The sequence below is a fragment of the Arachis hypogaea genome, chromosome 3, assembly GCF_003086295.3.
Source record: "Arachis hypogaea cultivar Tifrunner chromosome 3, arahy.Tifrunner.gnm2.J5K5, whole genome shotgun sequence".
Classification (NCBI taxonomy): domain Eukaryota; kingdom Viridiplantae; phylum Streptophyta; class Magnoliopsida; order Fabales; family Fabaceae; genus Arachis; species Arachis hypogaea.
Genome location: NC_092038.1, coordinates 114,299,385 through 114,315,713, shown reverse-complemented (window position 1 = coordinate 114,315,713; position 16,329 = coordinate 114,299,385).

The following is a 16,329-nucleotide window of genomic DNA, read 5'->3' as shown; positions in this document are numbered from 1 at the left end:
ATTAAAAAAGGTAAATAAATTATATTTAATAAATTTTACATGATTTATTTTTTATTTTAAACATTTTATTTTTTACTTTAAAAGAAAAATTAGGCAATTAAGCACCATAATAAAAGTACCATAAAATTTACCATTTTAAAATTCTATCTCGTACTGTGAGTTTTTTTTTGTTTTTTTAATAAATTTAATTTTAATAGATTGTTAATATAAAATAATTTTATACGTGTATCTAATTATATAAGTCACGTCAATAAAACTAACTATCTTTATTCAATTTATATTTATATTTATAATTTTTTTCTAAAATCTTATGAAAAAAACGAAAATGATAACCAATGATTAATTAAATAGCATGTCTACCATCTTCCATTTTTAATTGATCAATTAAATAGCATGGCCACTATCTATCATTTTTAATTGATCGTTATAATTAGCATACTCACCATCCAGTTACCACTCATTTAAAATTATATGTAAAGAAAATCAATAATCAATTAAATTCGTATTTTTTATAATGTTATTCTTTATATAATTTTTACTATAAAAAAAATATTGAGTACCGCTAAAATTAGCATCGATATGTATTGACGAATTTAGCGTCAAATTTTTTCACAGAAAGGAGAAAAATTTCGTCGCCATAAATAGTTACCATCGAAACAGATTTTTCGTCGCTAAATCCAACGGTAATTGTTGGTACGAAGATCTATCGTCGGATTTAGCGACGGAAGAATCCGACGGTATCTTCGTTTAATAAAATGCGTCGTTTTGGTGAGTTGCCGCCAGGTAAATCCAACAATAAAATTGGGACTAAATTCACACGTGAAGTCCTTCCCCTCATTTGTATGGAACCGTTCTCTCTCTACTCCTTCTTCTCTTCTTGTTTGCTCTCACCACCGCTGTGCAGCACTCACCGTGGCCACTGCTGGAGCTTGCCATTGACGTCGCCACCGCGTCTGGAGCACCCGCTGTACGTGCTCGTTGAATTTGTTGCTGCTATTGTCTCCGTCGCATCCTCCGCCACAGTTGTTGCTCACATCACCGTCACCGCCACCTCTGTCACTACAAAATATATATATGAGATTGTAGCTACTATCATCAGATTAGTTTGTTGGTATGGTTATTATATTTTTTCATATTATTTTGTGAGTTTAGCATTTTGCTAGGGTTGTTGCTAATTCAATAGTTAAATTTATTTAATGAAGTATGTTATTAGAAGTTGTTGTGTTAATTTAATGTAAGTAAAAATTAAATTTGTCATGCCTCTTGTTAGTTTGGTTGAATTAAGAATTAGATTTTAATCAATTGGAATAATGAATTTTACCTATTCTTTTAAATTAGTTTTCGAATTAGTTTCATCTCGTAAATTTAGTAAGTATTCCTTTTTATTAGGATGGTGCTATTTTCTCTGAGTTCAATTGGAATTTTCTTCTTTTGTTGTCTGTGCAGTAATATTCTAGGTTAGTTTTCTATCTCTGAATAAAATAAATTGTTTAAATTTTATGTTGGACTTACTTTTTCTAGGATAAAGTTTTAGGTCAGAAGTGGGAGAAGGTCACGTAGTGACGCCTTCTCGAAACCCTTGTTTGCTGAAAACTTGTGGAGTTATAAGGGCTTCCACACTAGAACGATTAGGATATGATGTTTTATTGAATGCCTGTATGTTATTGATTTATTCCTACAGCTGTTTCCTATATGAAAACTGTTGTATTTATTTGATAGAAGTCACTGAATTATGGAGAAGTTTTGCCAAATTATTGTTTAAATTGTTTAAAACGTGTTTGGTTTGTTAGAAAATAATAATTGTATTCAACGAGAGGTTCTAATTATAGGGGACACTCTATCAAATTTTCTAAAAATTTAATAATTTTTGTTGTTTGTTGAATTTTAGAGTGTATGTTTCATATGATTTCAAGTCATTGTCTATGGATGTATAAGAGGATAACGATGGCCGGGGATTTAAAACCCGAATTCTTTGAGGGGTTGACACGTTTGTCACACATGTCTTTAGCATAGAACCGTTTATGTCTGAAGGGGTATCTGGGTGTCCATGTCAAAAGTGTTGGCTGACTAAGTGGTTAGGACTTGCGGACATAACGCTTCACCTCTACCGTGACAAGTTTAAATATGGGTATTGGATGTGGATGAAACACGGAGAAGTGGATGAGTAGGGAATTAACCGGTCCATCTCTAATTTGAATAGGTCCGATTATCAATCAACGAGGGTTCGGGTGGTGAGAGGCCTAAACATGAATGAAATAACTTGGGAGGCTAACCAAGAGAGATACAACGAGATGGTATGTGATGCAACAGATGTTATGGAATTGGAAGAGGATAAAGAAGAGCATAACCCAAAAGCAAAGAGATTTTATCATCTGTTAGAATCTGCTGCGAAACCTTTGTACGAGGGTTGCATTCATTCATAGTTGTTTGCGTGTGTTAGAATGATGAGTATTAAGTTGGATTTCAAATTATACTCAAGAGTCTTTTGATAAGTGGACCACCTTTTACAACAAACTGATACATATAAGATCAACTGGCATCCCCTGAAACCACCATGAAGCAAAGAAGCTAGTTTTGAAATTGGGTCTAAATACGGTGAAAATTGATTATTGTTTGAATGGTTGTATGCTATACTACAAGACGGATGCAGACCTTCATGAATGCAGATTTTGTAGATCACCGAGGTTCTAATTCGAGAGAGAACATATTGGTAAATGCCAGTTAAAGAGAATTCCAATGAAATGGATGCACTACATGCCCTTAATTCCTAGGTTTAAATGATTGTATGCATTGATGAATTCGCCCCCTCACATGACCTATATAATAGCAACAAGAGGGATGATTGAATCATGAAGAATCCGTCACACGGACAAGCTTAGAAGCATTTTGATCGGGTCCATCCTACATTTGCAAGTGAGTCCAGGAACATTTGACTAGCTTCATACTCTGACGGGTTCGCACTGAATTTCAATTTCTGTAACATGTACTCTTGTTGGCACGTAGTCATGACACCTTATAACCCGAGTCCCAAAATATGCATGAAGGACCCATACATATTTCTAACTTGCATCATACCTGGTCCTAGTAATCCAAAGGCCAAAATAGATATCTTTTTGTAGTCCTTGGTGGATGAGTTACAAGAGTTATAGATCCATGGTGTACAAACGTATGATATTTAGACGAAGACAAACTTCCAATTATGGGTGGCATTGATGTGGACCATTAATGACTTTCTATATACGATATGTTGTTAGGTTGGTCCACATATAGTAGAATGGCATGTCCTAGTTTTATGGAGGATACAAAAGCATTTTGGTCGAATAGCGGTAAAAATTCATGGTTTGATTGTCATCGAAGATCCCTCAACATGGATCATCCTTTTTGATGCAACCAGAACTCGTTCAAAAAGAAGAGAACTGAACAAGAAAAGGTACCTGTGAGGTTAGGTGGTAGGCAAGTTTGGTAGCGTGTGTAAAGAATTCCACAGATTGTCGACAACGGGACAGATCTGAGACCTACGAGATATAGTAGGAGCATAATTGGACTAAGAAGAGTATATTTTGGGAGTTGTCTTATTGGAAGGATAACTTGGTTTGACATTGTATTGATGTGATTCTCATTGAAAAAAACATGTTTGGTAACATCATGCACACAGTAATGGACGATGAGCAAACAAAGGACAACAATAAGGCTAGGTTAGACTTGATGGATATTTGTAGGCGACTAGATTTGAACTTAAAGAGACTTGATAACAGGCGGTGGGTTAAACCAAAAGCGGTGTTCGCTCTAACGAAGGAGCAGTGACAAAATATTTGTAAGTGGATTAGAGGATTACGATTTTCTGATGGTTATGCCTCTAACTTGGGCAGGTATGGAAACGTGTAACAGGGTAGGCTTATTGGGTTAAAGAGTTATGATTGTCACATCTTCATGGAGTCCTTGCTTCTTGTCGCGCTCAGAGAACTTCCAACCAATATTTGGAAATCTCTCACAAAAATAAGTAAGTTCTTTAGGAAGTTATGTGCTATAAAACTTAGCATTAATGACCTCAATGTCATGGACAAGAATTTTCCCATCATACTTTATAAGTTAGAGAGGATATTTCCCCCATCATTTTTTGGCATTATGGAACATTTAGTAGTCCACCTACCATACGAAACAATAATATGTGTGCTGGTCCAATTTCGGTGGATGTACCCATTTGAGAGGATGATTGGTTTATTCAAGCGCATCGTGAAGAACAGAGCTCAGATTGAGGGCAGCATCTGCGAAGCATTCCTAAATAAGGAAACTTTCGCATTTTTCCCATTCTATTTTCACTCTCATGTTGAGTCACGTAGAACAAGGGTTGCAAGGAATGATGAGAGGGGAGAATTCTCATCAAATAGAACAACATATCCAATCTTTTTGCTGGAATGAGCTGCAAAGGGTGCGGGCAGTGACTATTGGTTAGAGCAGAAGGAAATTGACACCACACATCTACATATGTTGCTCAACTATGACCAAATTTTACCCTATCTAATGCAAGTTTTTTAAGTCTTCGGAAATATTGCAATTAGTAAAATACTAGCTTCTTAATCTAATTAAAACTTCATTATCCTATTCTATTATATAGGTTATTCTAAGAGGCAAATCCTGAGACTTCATTGAATAATTTTTCATGTTGGTTCAGAGATACGTCAGCGTACAGCTAACTGATACAACATATTTAGAACTAGTTGCACTTAGTTGGGGTCTAATTAATAAGGCCACTAGCTACCCAATATACAATGTTAACGGATATCGGTTCCATACCTTATAGTGATCGATTGGAAAGAAAATAGATAATACCAAAGTTTGGGTTCGTGGGGATTCAGGCGAGGGTCATTCTGATTAGTTTGGTATGTTGCACAACATAATTGAATTACAGTATTTTTGTCGCACTACGTACAAGGTGTGTGTTCAAATGTGAATGGTATTATCTAAGTTCGCGACAAGGAACACGAAAGCATAATGACTACGATATATCACTGAAGTTAGTGTAACTAGGAAATATAAGCACTACAATAATCCTTTTATACTACCTCAAAATGCATGACAGATATACTATTTGTCTTATCCGGGTTCATGCAATTCTAGTTGGGCAGTTGTAGTTAAGACTAAGCCAATAGGCTGTATCGAGTCTGATGATAGGATAGAGGGTCAGGAGCCTTACCAGATTGAAGATCCAACTCCTTTAAAAATGGTGGTTAATACCGGTGAGCCAATCACCCTTAGGTTTGCTATTATCGATGATGACATCATTGACCTTGGACTAGATACCGACACACTTCCACCAGAGGACGACAATCTTCAAGAAGAAGATGAGGTTGATGGCGACGAAGAAGAGGATGACGAGTTTAATGATAATCAGAAAACTACCTCGGAAGAGGATGATGATGAACCAGGGGAAGAAGATGATGAATCTGATTAGGGGTAATGCAAACATAGTTCTATGATATGTATTTCTTTATAAAATTGTGTATTTGTAATATATATTTCAGTGAATGTAACATAATTAGCATTGTTTCAGATATTTCACTTACCATAATTTCATATTTGTAATTTATATTTTTTGTACTTCACATCAGGTTTAAACACTATTTCAATTGTTAATTATTAGGGTACATTAGAGATGAACGGAAAGATAAAGATAATTAAAAAAAATAAAAATGCCACTGTTGGAATATTCCGACGGTAACAGGATAGTTAATTTTTTTTAAAAATATTTTACAAAAAATTTCTGTCAGTATTACCGTTGGCTTAATCCGCCAATAATATGGCAGGGGAGATAGATGATGTGGCGCAATATTACCGTCGAAAAATTTCTGACGGTAACACCCAACATATTCCATTTTCATGCTAACTATATTCTGTTACTAAATCCAATGGAAATTACCGTCAGACAAAAAAATTCCAACAGTGAACATTTACGAACAAGGTTTATACCGTCTAATTTTGTCTGACGACAAGTTAATTTCCATCGAATTTTTTTCTTTTTTTCATCAGTAAATCTGACGGTACTCAGAGTTTTTCTTGTAATAATTTTTGCATTGCATTTTGTATAAATTTGTAAAAAAAAAAGGTGACATTATCAAAACAAGAGTGACGTTATTATCTCCTATAAATAAATTAATTTCTTTTCCTCTTCCAAACCAAGCTTCACTTAATCCACCACTGCAACTCAAAGTGGTTTAACCCCAAAATATTTTCTACTTGTAATCTGCCATGCCTTGTAGCAGTTTTCTTTTCATTTTTTTATTGTAAATTACTATCTGAACTGGGATTGTGTATGTTGCAGGATGTAGCGGTTTATGTACAATTTGGTAAAATATTACAACTTAAAGTGGTTTACATAGTTAATAAAATGTCAATTATTTTTCTCCCACAACACTAAATTACACTATCTCACCACTCACATTATCCTATTTTAACCATGTACAAATTGAAAAAATTTAAAATTTATAAAAAGTGCGAGAAGAAACACGCGTGGTGCAGTTCTATACTTCTCACAATTCACGAAAATACTTTTGCAGGAACAACAGAACTCCGTGTAGGCCATAGAACACAAGGTTCTTCTTAGGTTTTTTGCTCTTACCAAATTGTTAGTGTCAGTTTCTCGCCTACAATAAAAAAATATTGGTCCATCATCTACCAATTTATTACTTCCTCACCTATTAACTTGCACATCACTACAACAAAAACAATATACAAAATAGTGTGTTAAAATGCTTTATAGACATTGATACTTTTGATATAATATAGATGATCATATTTATTTACAAAATTTATTATTTAACTTTCCATAAATGGCATTAAAAAGAGATGCATAAGAATTGACGTTGGTACGTGTCATCAATATTTTATGCTCTTTACATGAATATAAAAATAAAATATTTGATAAAACAAATATACGCGAATGCTTTGTGTGATATTATATATGATTACTATAATGCTTAAAAGAAGACATTTAAATTGTAAAAACAATTAAAAATAATTAGATAAAAATTAAATATATTATTATTTTTGTAAAAATGATATTTTGTATTTTATTATTTTAAATTAATTAATTGCTAAAATACTAGACCAATTGACTGATTTACCAATCTTTTTAAATTTTTACAAGTTCACTAACTAATTTTTGTGTTGAACCAAATTAATTTTGTTGAGTTTAGCAAATAATAATAACAGTTTTTGTGATGATAAACATAAATTTATTTTGGGTTGATAATCCAAGCGTGTTGTTGATGTGTTGTTTAGTATATGCAGGCCCATGTTCATAGTATAACCTAAATAAAAGAAGCCAAGGAGCCCAACTAGAAAGACCAAAAGCTCTTAAGGCTGCAAATTGAAAGATGAGTCTATTACCCAACCTAATACCAATCAGAACAAAGGAAAGAAACCCTAAGCTGGAATGCTATGTTGCTTCGGATAATATCTAGAGAAGAAAGAGGAACTCACTTTCTCATTCTATCATTAAACATCTAAGAAGAAAAAGTTGCTCTACCTCTCATTATGCACCAAATCAGAAGAAAAAGGTAATTTATTCCTATTTACATGAAAGAAAATCGCTTGATGATATCTTCTTTTCTCTACACTATCATTTCAAGAAATATGGAGAAAAATAGAGGCAACTTTTCTCTGCTGTAAATCAATGGGTAATATTATTTCTTGGAGGCAAAGCACAAGATTAAGGGTTTGGATTTATCAAATCCATTGAGGATTTGTTTTCAAAAAAGCTGCGTTACTTGTCTCAAATGAAAAATCCCTGAGTTTTGGGGCTGATGAAAGAAAGACCTCAGCTAACTCTAGATTCAAGAATCAAGGAGTTGACTTGTGAAAATAAAACCCTAGTAGAAAAACAGATCTTATACAAATAGCAAAATCACTTCAGTTTGCAAGCAAGGAGAGAGACCAGAGTTTTGAGTTTCATTGAGAGCTTTCCTGTGAGAGTTCAATGTTTTCATTGTTTCTGCATCAAAAAAATATTCTGCCAAGATGGAGAGCTTCATCAGAGAGTGCTGAATCAAGTTCAACTTATAACGTTAAAGCTGTGTAACATCATCTTCTTCATGGTTTATCATTGAGTATTCTGTTTGTATGTTATGTCTTCCTTTGTTTCTATTCAATGAAAAAGGCATAAAAGAGAGCCATTAAAAAAAGCCAATGAGAGAAAAGACATAGAGAGAAACTTGGAGAGAAAAGCCAAGATTTATTTTTGTCTCCTTTGTTTGTATTTTTGTTTTATTTCTTATTTCTGAATTGTATCCCTTGCAAGTTGGGTGAGCATTTTGCTGTTGAAAGCTAGGGTAAGTTCTTAGTCAAATCTGGTTTGGGTTAGAAACTGGATTTGTCCCAGATAGAATTAGGTAGAATCCTAGAAAATTGGTGTATGTAATATTTGACATAATAATGAAAATTTCACCGTTGTTGTAGTAGAGACTAGATGTAAGTTGTATTGCACGAGGCATATGAACCAGGACACATGACTGTGTCATCTTTTTTTCCCCTGCATTGATTTTATTTTTCACCATTTATGAGACAAAACAAAATCGTCTCCTGCATAATCCATCTTACAGACAGAACAAAAGCTAAGTTACTTTTTCTAGTTTAAGGCAAAATTAATCAAGTTTAAAAGAAGACCATAGATTCAACCCTCATTCTCTAGGCCAACACAAACCTTCAATTGGTATCAGGAGCTAGGTCTCAAGAATCAAACTTTATAGCTTAGAGAAAATGTACAATGGCTAACAACTTGGGTGCAAATGTTGTGGCCTGCATTCTAATAGAGGCTCAGTCAAACAACAGACATTCTTTCTTTAATGGGAAGAACTATGCTTACTGAAAGAAAATGATGAGGATCTTTATTCAATCCATTGACTACAACATATGAAAAGTTATTGTGAATGGTCATAAAGTTCCAACAAAAACAAGTGCTGATGGGGTGGTGACTTCAAAGGAAGAAACCAAATGGAATGATGAAGATAAGAAGAAAGTCGAGTTAAATACTAAAGCCATCAACTTGATGCACTGTGCTATCAGTTTCGAGGAATACAGGAAGGTGTCTAGATACAAGACGACAAAGGAGATTTGGGATAAACTCCAAGGCACATACGAAGATACCAAACAAGTCAAAGAAACAAGGATTGATATGCTGCGAAAAGAGTATGAAATGTTTTTCATGCTGGATGGAGAAAATATTGAAAAGATGTTTGCAAGATTCTCAATCATCATAAACAACTTGAATGCTATGAGCACGACCCACACTGAACAAACCCTTGTGAGAAAAGTCCTTAGAAGCCTTACAAAAGAATGGAAAACAAAAGTTGCTGTCCTAGCCGAGAGCAACAACCTAAGTCCTTTAACCTATGATGAGTTGAGAAACAAACTTCTAGGATATGAAACCATAAAAACTAGCCAAAACACAAAAAAATGAGTGACCCTAAATTCAAAAGTTGAATTATTGGATGATGAATCTAATGATAGTTTTTCGGATAATGAAATTTTCTTTTTTGCTAGGAGATTGAGAAGGCTAATGAAGAGTAAAGGCAAGTACAAGGGATCAAGTTCAAAGGAGCAAAAGAAGGAACTGAGCAAAGTCATATATCACTATTGCAAAAAGGCAGGTAACTTTAAATACAACTGTCCAAAGCTCAAAAAGGAAGACAAGGCGAAGAAAGAAAAGAAGAAGGTGCTTATGGCTTCATGGGAGGATCTTGAGAATGATTCGGATGAGGATGAAGACTTTGAATATGAAGAACAAATCTATTTTATGGCTGGTGATGATTAATTAGATGAGATAAATTACTTTGACTTGTCCATTGAAGACTTACATGTTATTATTAATGATCTCACTCACCATTTTAAAAAATTGTTAAATAAATACAATAAATGCAAGTCTGAAAATAAAATATTGAAAGTAGAAAATGATTTTTTGAAAAAAAAAGTAAAAAAACCGAATGTGTTATTGATCTTATTGAAGAAAATAGATTTTTAAAATATGAAATTAAAAAATTCAAAGGAAAGCACATTATTGATCCTTCTAAAAAACTTGTTGAAAATGAAAGATTGAATGAAATGATTAAAAGTTTGAATAATGATTTAGTAAAATTTACATGTAATTCAAGCAACTTGGACAAATTACTTGCTAATCAAAGACTAGTATTTGAAAAATTAGGCATGGGTTATGTAACTAAAAATTATGCATTTTTTGAAAAACCATTTTCTACAATCATGGCATCATCTTCAAAAACAAAATTCTCATTTGATAAATCTAGTCTTGGGTATTTCTCTAACAAGGATGTTGTCTTTAAGAAACTATATTTTGAAAAAAATACATCATCATCAAGAACTGAATCTGTTTCAAAAAATTTTGTTCTGGGTTATTTCACAAACAATGAGGTTGTCTTTGAAAACTCACACTTTTTGACAAAAAAGCTTCATATTCAAGAACCCCATTTGTGTCAAAAAATTCTGAGCTTTGTTGTTAAAAGAGGTGCTAGTGCTAGAAATCGGTTTGTCAAAAGAAATGATCCTTTCTAAAAAATCAGTAAATTTCAAACTTTTAATCACCATAAGCATCATAACTTCAATCATTTTTAGCACCATGCACACAAAAATCACTGCTTTAACTATAATAAACATGGTCACTCTTCTTTCCAATGCTTTATTGTCAAAAGAAGAGTGGGAAATAAAACATACAAGGTTATTTGTGATTTCAATGCACTTAGACAACTAAGATGGATTAACTTCAAAGGATCCAAATTAATTTGGATACCTAAGGTTACTTAAGATTATGTGTAGATTTGTCTAGCATCCAAGAAGAAGAAAGACATGTGGTACTTAGAGAGGGGATGCTCTAGGCACATGATAGGAAAGTCAACATTCTTTGTCAACTTTAACAAGTATGATAGAGGATTTGTGACTTTTGGTGATGACGGTAAAGGTAAAATTATTATAATAGGAAAAGTAGGTAAAGGTCTCTCTACTTTCATTGATGATGTTTTCTTAGTTGATGGATTGAAACACCATTTTTTTAGTATTAGCCAATTATGTGATCTTGGTTACTTGGTAATATTCAAAAGATTAGAATGTCTTATTGTGAATGAAAAAGTATTGTTTGTGGCAAAACGTTGTGATAATGTGTATGGCCTCACTCTAGATGAGCTTAAGAATAAAAAAGTAGCTTGTTTTCATTCAAAGGAATATGAAAAATGGCCATAAAAAAAAGATTGGACCATGCTAGCATGTTTCAAATTAACAAACTTGTTAAAAGAGATTTAGTGAAAGGTCTTCCTAAAATCAAGTTTGACAAAGACATTACTTTTGATGTATGTCAAATAGAAAAACAAAGAGTTCTTTCAAACCAAAGGAAGACATTTCTACTAAAAGATCACTTGAATTGCTACACATTGATCTTTTTGGTCCAACTAGAACTCAAAGTCTAGGTGGTAAATACTATGGCTTAGTAATTGTGGGTGATTATACAAGATTTGGTTGGGTTCTATTCCTTGCACACAAAAATAATGTATTTTCAGCCTTTGAAGTTTTTAACAAAAGAGTTCAAAATAAAAAGGATTTAGAGATAACTTCTATTATAAGTGATCATGGTAAAGAGTTTGAAAATTAATTTTTTGAATTCTTTTATGATAAAATTGAAATTTCACATAATTTTTCTTGTCCAAGAATACCCCAACAAAATGGTGTTGTTGAAAGAAGAAATAAAAGCCTTTAAGAATGGCTAGGGTCATGTTATGTGAAAGTGAAGTTCTTAGGTTTCTTTGGGTTGAAGCCATGAATACGGCATGCTATATTTTGAATAGAACAATCATAAGAAAATTTTTGAAGAAAACTCCTTATGAACTTTGGAAATAAAATCCACCAAATTTGAATTACTTTCATATTTTTTGATGCAAATGCTTTGTTTTAAACACCAAGAAAAATCTAAGAAAATTTGATCCAAAAGCTTATGAATGTATTTTTGCTGGTTATTCTACAACTAGCAAAGCCTATAGCGTTTATCATCAAGATGCTAGAGTCATTGAGGAGTCCATGCATATTATATTTTGTAATTCTAATATTGTTCCAAGTGTGTTGGAGGACTGTGATGCAGGCAATCAAGTGGAACCCAACAAAAGTGATGCCCAAAACCAAGAAAGAAGTGAATCTGGGCAACCTGATCTTGAACCAGCTGCTACAGATGATTCTGCAAGAGACAATCTCATTTTATCTCCTGTAACTGGTGAAATTCCTGGAAACTTCAGTACCAATGAACCAAACATACCTGAATCAGTTCCTAAATCACCCAGACCCCATGAATGGAGATTTCTAAAGAATTATCCTAAAGAATTTATCATTGGGGATCCTTCATAAGGTGTCACCACAAGATCTACTTCAAGAAGGGATTTAGAAGAAAACAATTTGGCATTTCTTTCTCAAATAGAGTCTCAAAATATCAAAGAAGCTCTTAGTGTCCCCCTCTTAGGTCAAAACCATGGAAGAAGAGCTACAACAGTTTGAGAAGAACCAAGTTTGGATTCTTGTTTCAAATCCAATTGGAAAGAAAGTGACGGATACTAAGTGAATTTTTAGGAACAAATTGGGTGAAAATGAAAGTATAGCAAGGACAAAGCAATATTGGTGGCTCAATGATATGATCAAGAAGAATGAATAGATTTTGACGAATCCTTTACACCAGTGGCTCGAATGAAAGTAATAAGGCTTCTCCTTGCATATGCTGTCCATTGTGGGTTTAAGCTTTTTCAAATGGATATGAAATGTGCTTTCTTGAATGGTATTATTGATAGGAAAGTATATGTGGCTCAACCTCCTAGTTTTGAAAATAAAAAATTTTTAAATCATGTTTTCAAGCTTTTTAAATCACTCTATGGTTTAAGGCAAGCTCCAAAAACTTGGTATGAATCATTTTCTTTTGAAAAATTATTTTCAAAGAGGCACCAGACCATAGACACTATGATGTCTAATGATTCATTCATCATAGTTCAAATTTATGTTGATGACAAAATTTTTGTCTTAGCCAATGAACCACTTTGTGCTGATTTTGGTAGACTAATAACTAGTGATTTTGACATGAGTATGATGAGTTTACTTAACTTTTTTCTTGGACTTCAAATAAAACAAACTCCTAATGAAACTTTTATTCACCAAGAGAAGTATGTCAAGGAACTATTTAAGAAGTTTGGAATGGAGGATGCCAAACCCATGGGCACTCCCATGCACCCAAACTCACAAATGAAAAATGATGAAACTAAGAAATATGTTTATTAGACTAGGTATAGAGGGATGATAGGTTCTCTTATGTATTTAACATCCTCTAGACCTGACATTATACAAAGTGTTGAAATTTGTTCAAGATTTCAATCACAACCAAAAGAGTCACATCTTTCTGCAGTTAAACGAATTATTAGATATATTCAGGACACATCCAACTTTAGTTTATGGTATCTTAAGTCTGATGATTTTTCTGCAGTTGGCTACTAGGATACAGATTTTGCTGGAGATAGAGTGGATAGAAGAAGTACTTCTGGTATTTTCTATTTTCTAGGCAGGGCTCTGAATGTTTGGTCAAGCAAGAAGCAGTTCACAGTGGCTCTCTCTATTGCTGAAGCTAAATATATTACTGCTTCATTTTGTTATTCCCAATTGTTATAGTTGAAAACTCAATTAGCTGATTACAAATTGAATGCTGATAACATTTTCTTATTTTGTGATAACATGAGTGCCATTAATATTTTCAAAAAATCTTATTTTACACTCAGGAACAAAATATATTGAAGTGAGATTTCACTCAATAAGAAAACATGTTCAAAAGAGAAATATAAACATTCAATTTGTTAAATCAAAGGAACAACTGGCTGGTATGTTTACTAAACCCTTGGTTGAAGATAGGTTCTGTAAATTAAGAACAAGTTTAGGTACACTTAGTTACGATTTCTTATTTTAACTGTGCTGATGTGTCATTTGAGGTTTTTATCTCTCAGGTTGGGATGAGACATTTCTGGCAAGTGAAGAGCTTTCATCTTGGAACGTTGCATCTAGTATTTGGTTCTAAAATAATTTCAAGTGGGCCAACCATTTTCTTCAGATATCATATGATCCTTTGTGTTTTCTTAAACACAATCTTTTGGGCCAAATAAGAGTTGGTTAGTGTGTAAGTGGGCCTCATTATTGAAAATTATTTTTGTTTTGTCCTTTCTGCACTTAATATTTTATTTTAAATAAAAACTTTTTCAAACAAAGGTCAAATTCTTTTCAAATCATGTAGTCATAGGGTTCTGAACTTCCTTTTTTCCAAAAAACCTTTAACTTGTTGTAGTTGCATAACATAAAATCTTTATATACCTTGCATGCCTTTTCAGTTTTTCATTCTCATCATTTCAAATTTTTGAAAATCTGTAACATCCTTGTGTCATTAAGATGAGAAAGAAAACGGCAACCCATAGAGACACGTTACATCATTAACTTTCCAAAATCCCTGAAAAATCACGAGCACCTTCTCACTCTCACGAATCAACACATTCTCATACACCTTCTCCATCTCCCTGACCTCCTCGTACAAACCCGATGGCTTACACCAAGACAACGACAAGGCACCCCTCCTCCTCTTAAGCTGCCGAACCATCAAGTTCCCCTTCGAGACAAAATGCTTCAAAGGGAAAAACGTCCAGCCAGTGAAGAAGAACCTTGTGAACATTAGAGACCTAAATCTAAGTCTGTTCCTCAATGCTCTTAAAGAGGTAACCTTTGGACCCATCTTTGTTCAGTAAAAGAACCTCCAAATGTTGACCCATTTGCATTCAAATATCATTTTGCTACCTCTCATTCTCACTTCAACCCTCACCATTTCTCTTTTGCCATAAATTATGAGTTTTATAGACAAGTTATTATTCACCGTCTCTTGTTCCCTACTTATCTTGCTGATTTACTTGCTTTGGAAAAGAAAGGTCTCACCTTTGTGAAAAATATAACTTTTTTGGACTAGGATCATCTTTTCGATCAAAATCAAAAAGCCTGTATATCCTGATATTGTCTGTGAGTTTTATGCAAACATCACCTATCATGATGAAAATATTCATTCTTATGTCAAAGGGCGTGAGTTAAGTTTGAATAATGAAACCATTAGTAATGCCTTAGGGTATTTGGATGTTGGTATTATTGCTTATACCTCTGAAAAATGAGATGAAGGATTAGGTATTTCATACCAAGATGTCCTAGCCTACATTTATGAAAATCTGATTGACGGTCTCACTCCTAACCATAAGGCTCTAGGCCTAGTTTGTGCTCAACTTTATCGTATAATGAATCACATAATTCTTCCTCCAAGCGGTTTATACCAAAGGATTTTATTTTGTGATACACTGGTGCTGTTTGCTATTATTATGAAAATTGAAATTTTTTGTTTATTTAATGATGAGGCATATGTATGAAGGCATTAGGAGTGATAAGAATGTGTCACTTTCTTATGGCATGTTTCTAACTTGTATTTTTAAATTCTTTGGTGTTGACCTGGACAATGAGACATTTGAAAATAGAAATTCTTACCTAAAAAGGGGTGGAGCAGTGAAACAACAAAAGAAAGAACCTACAAGATCTGAAAGAGTGGTCCTTGATGATGATGAGGAAGAGCTTGATGACATTCCTCTTCCTTCCACCACTGGAACATATCACTCTACTGGACACAAATCACTTTTGTATGAAGTTGTTATGAATGTTTTGCAGAAGTTTGTGAATCTGTACAATCACCTTATCTCCACAAATCAACAAGAGAGAAAGCTGGCCATTCGGAATGAAAATGCATTGCGCAAGTCAAAGAGATAGAGTGACAGTTCTCCTGAAATATGTGGGCAACATTCATGAAGATAACGCTATGGCCACTGATCAAGAAGAGCCATTCGACACTGAGGATGAAGTCTCGGATGCCTAGGGATGTCTCATGATGAAGAACTTCTATTCTGCTGCATTTACTTTTATTTGACTGTTGGAATTTAGACACTATTTTTACTATTTTCTGGATGACTGTATCTATTAAATTTGCACTTATTTCAGTTCGGTTTATGTGAATTTTGGGAACTAATCCATCTTTTATAAGTCTGGACTACTTTTAGTTTCTTCTCTTGATGACAAAAGGAAAAATAGTTAGTAGTTAAAGTAGAAGGTAGATGAATGTGAATTGTTGAAAACTACATGTTTTGAATGCTTTGGTGATTATCTTAATTTGATGAACCTGATGTTTTAAATGGTTTGATGATTAAATGCATCCTCTGGTGCTTTGAAGTTTTAATTGCTGAATGA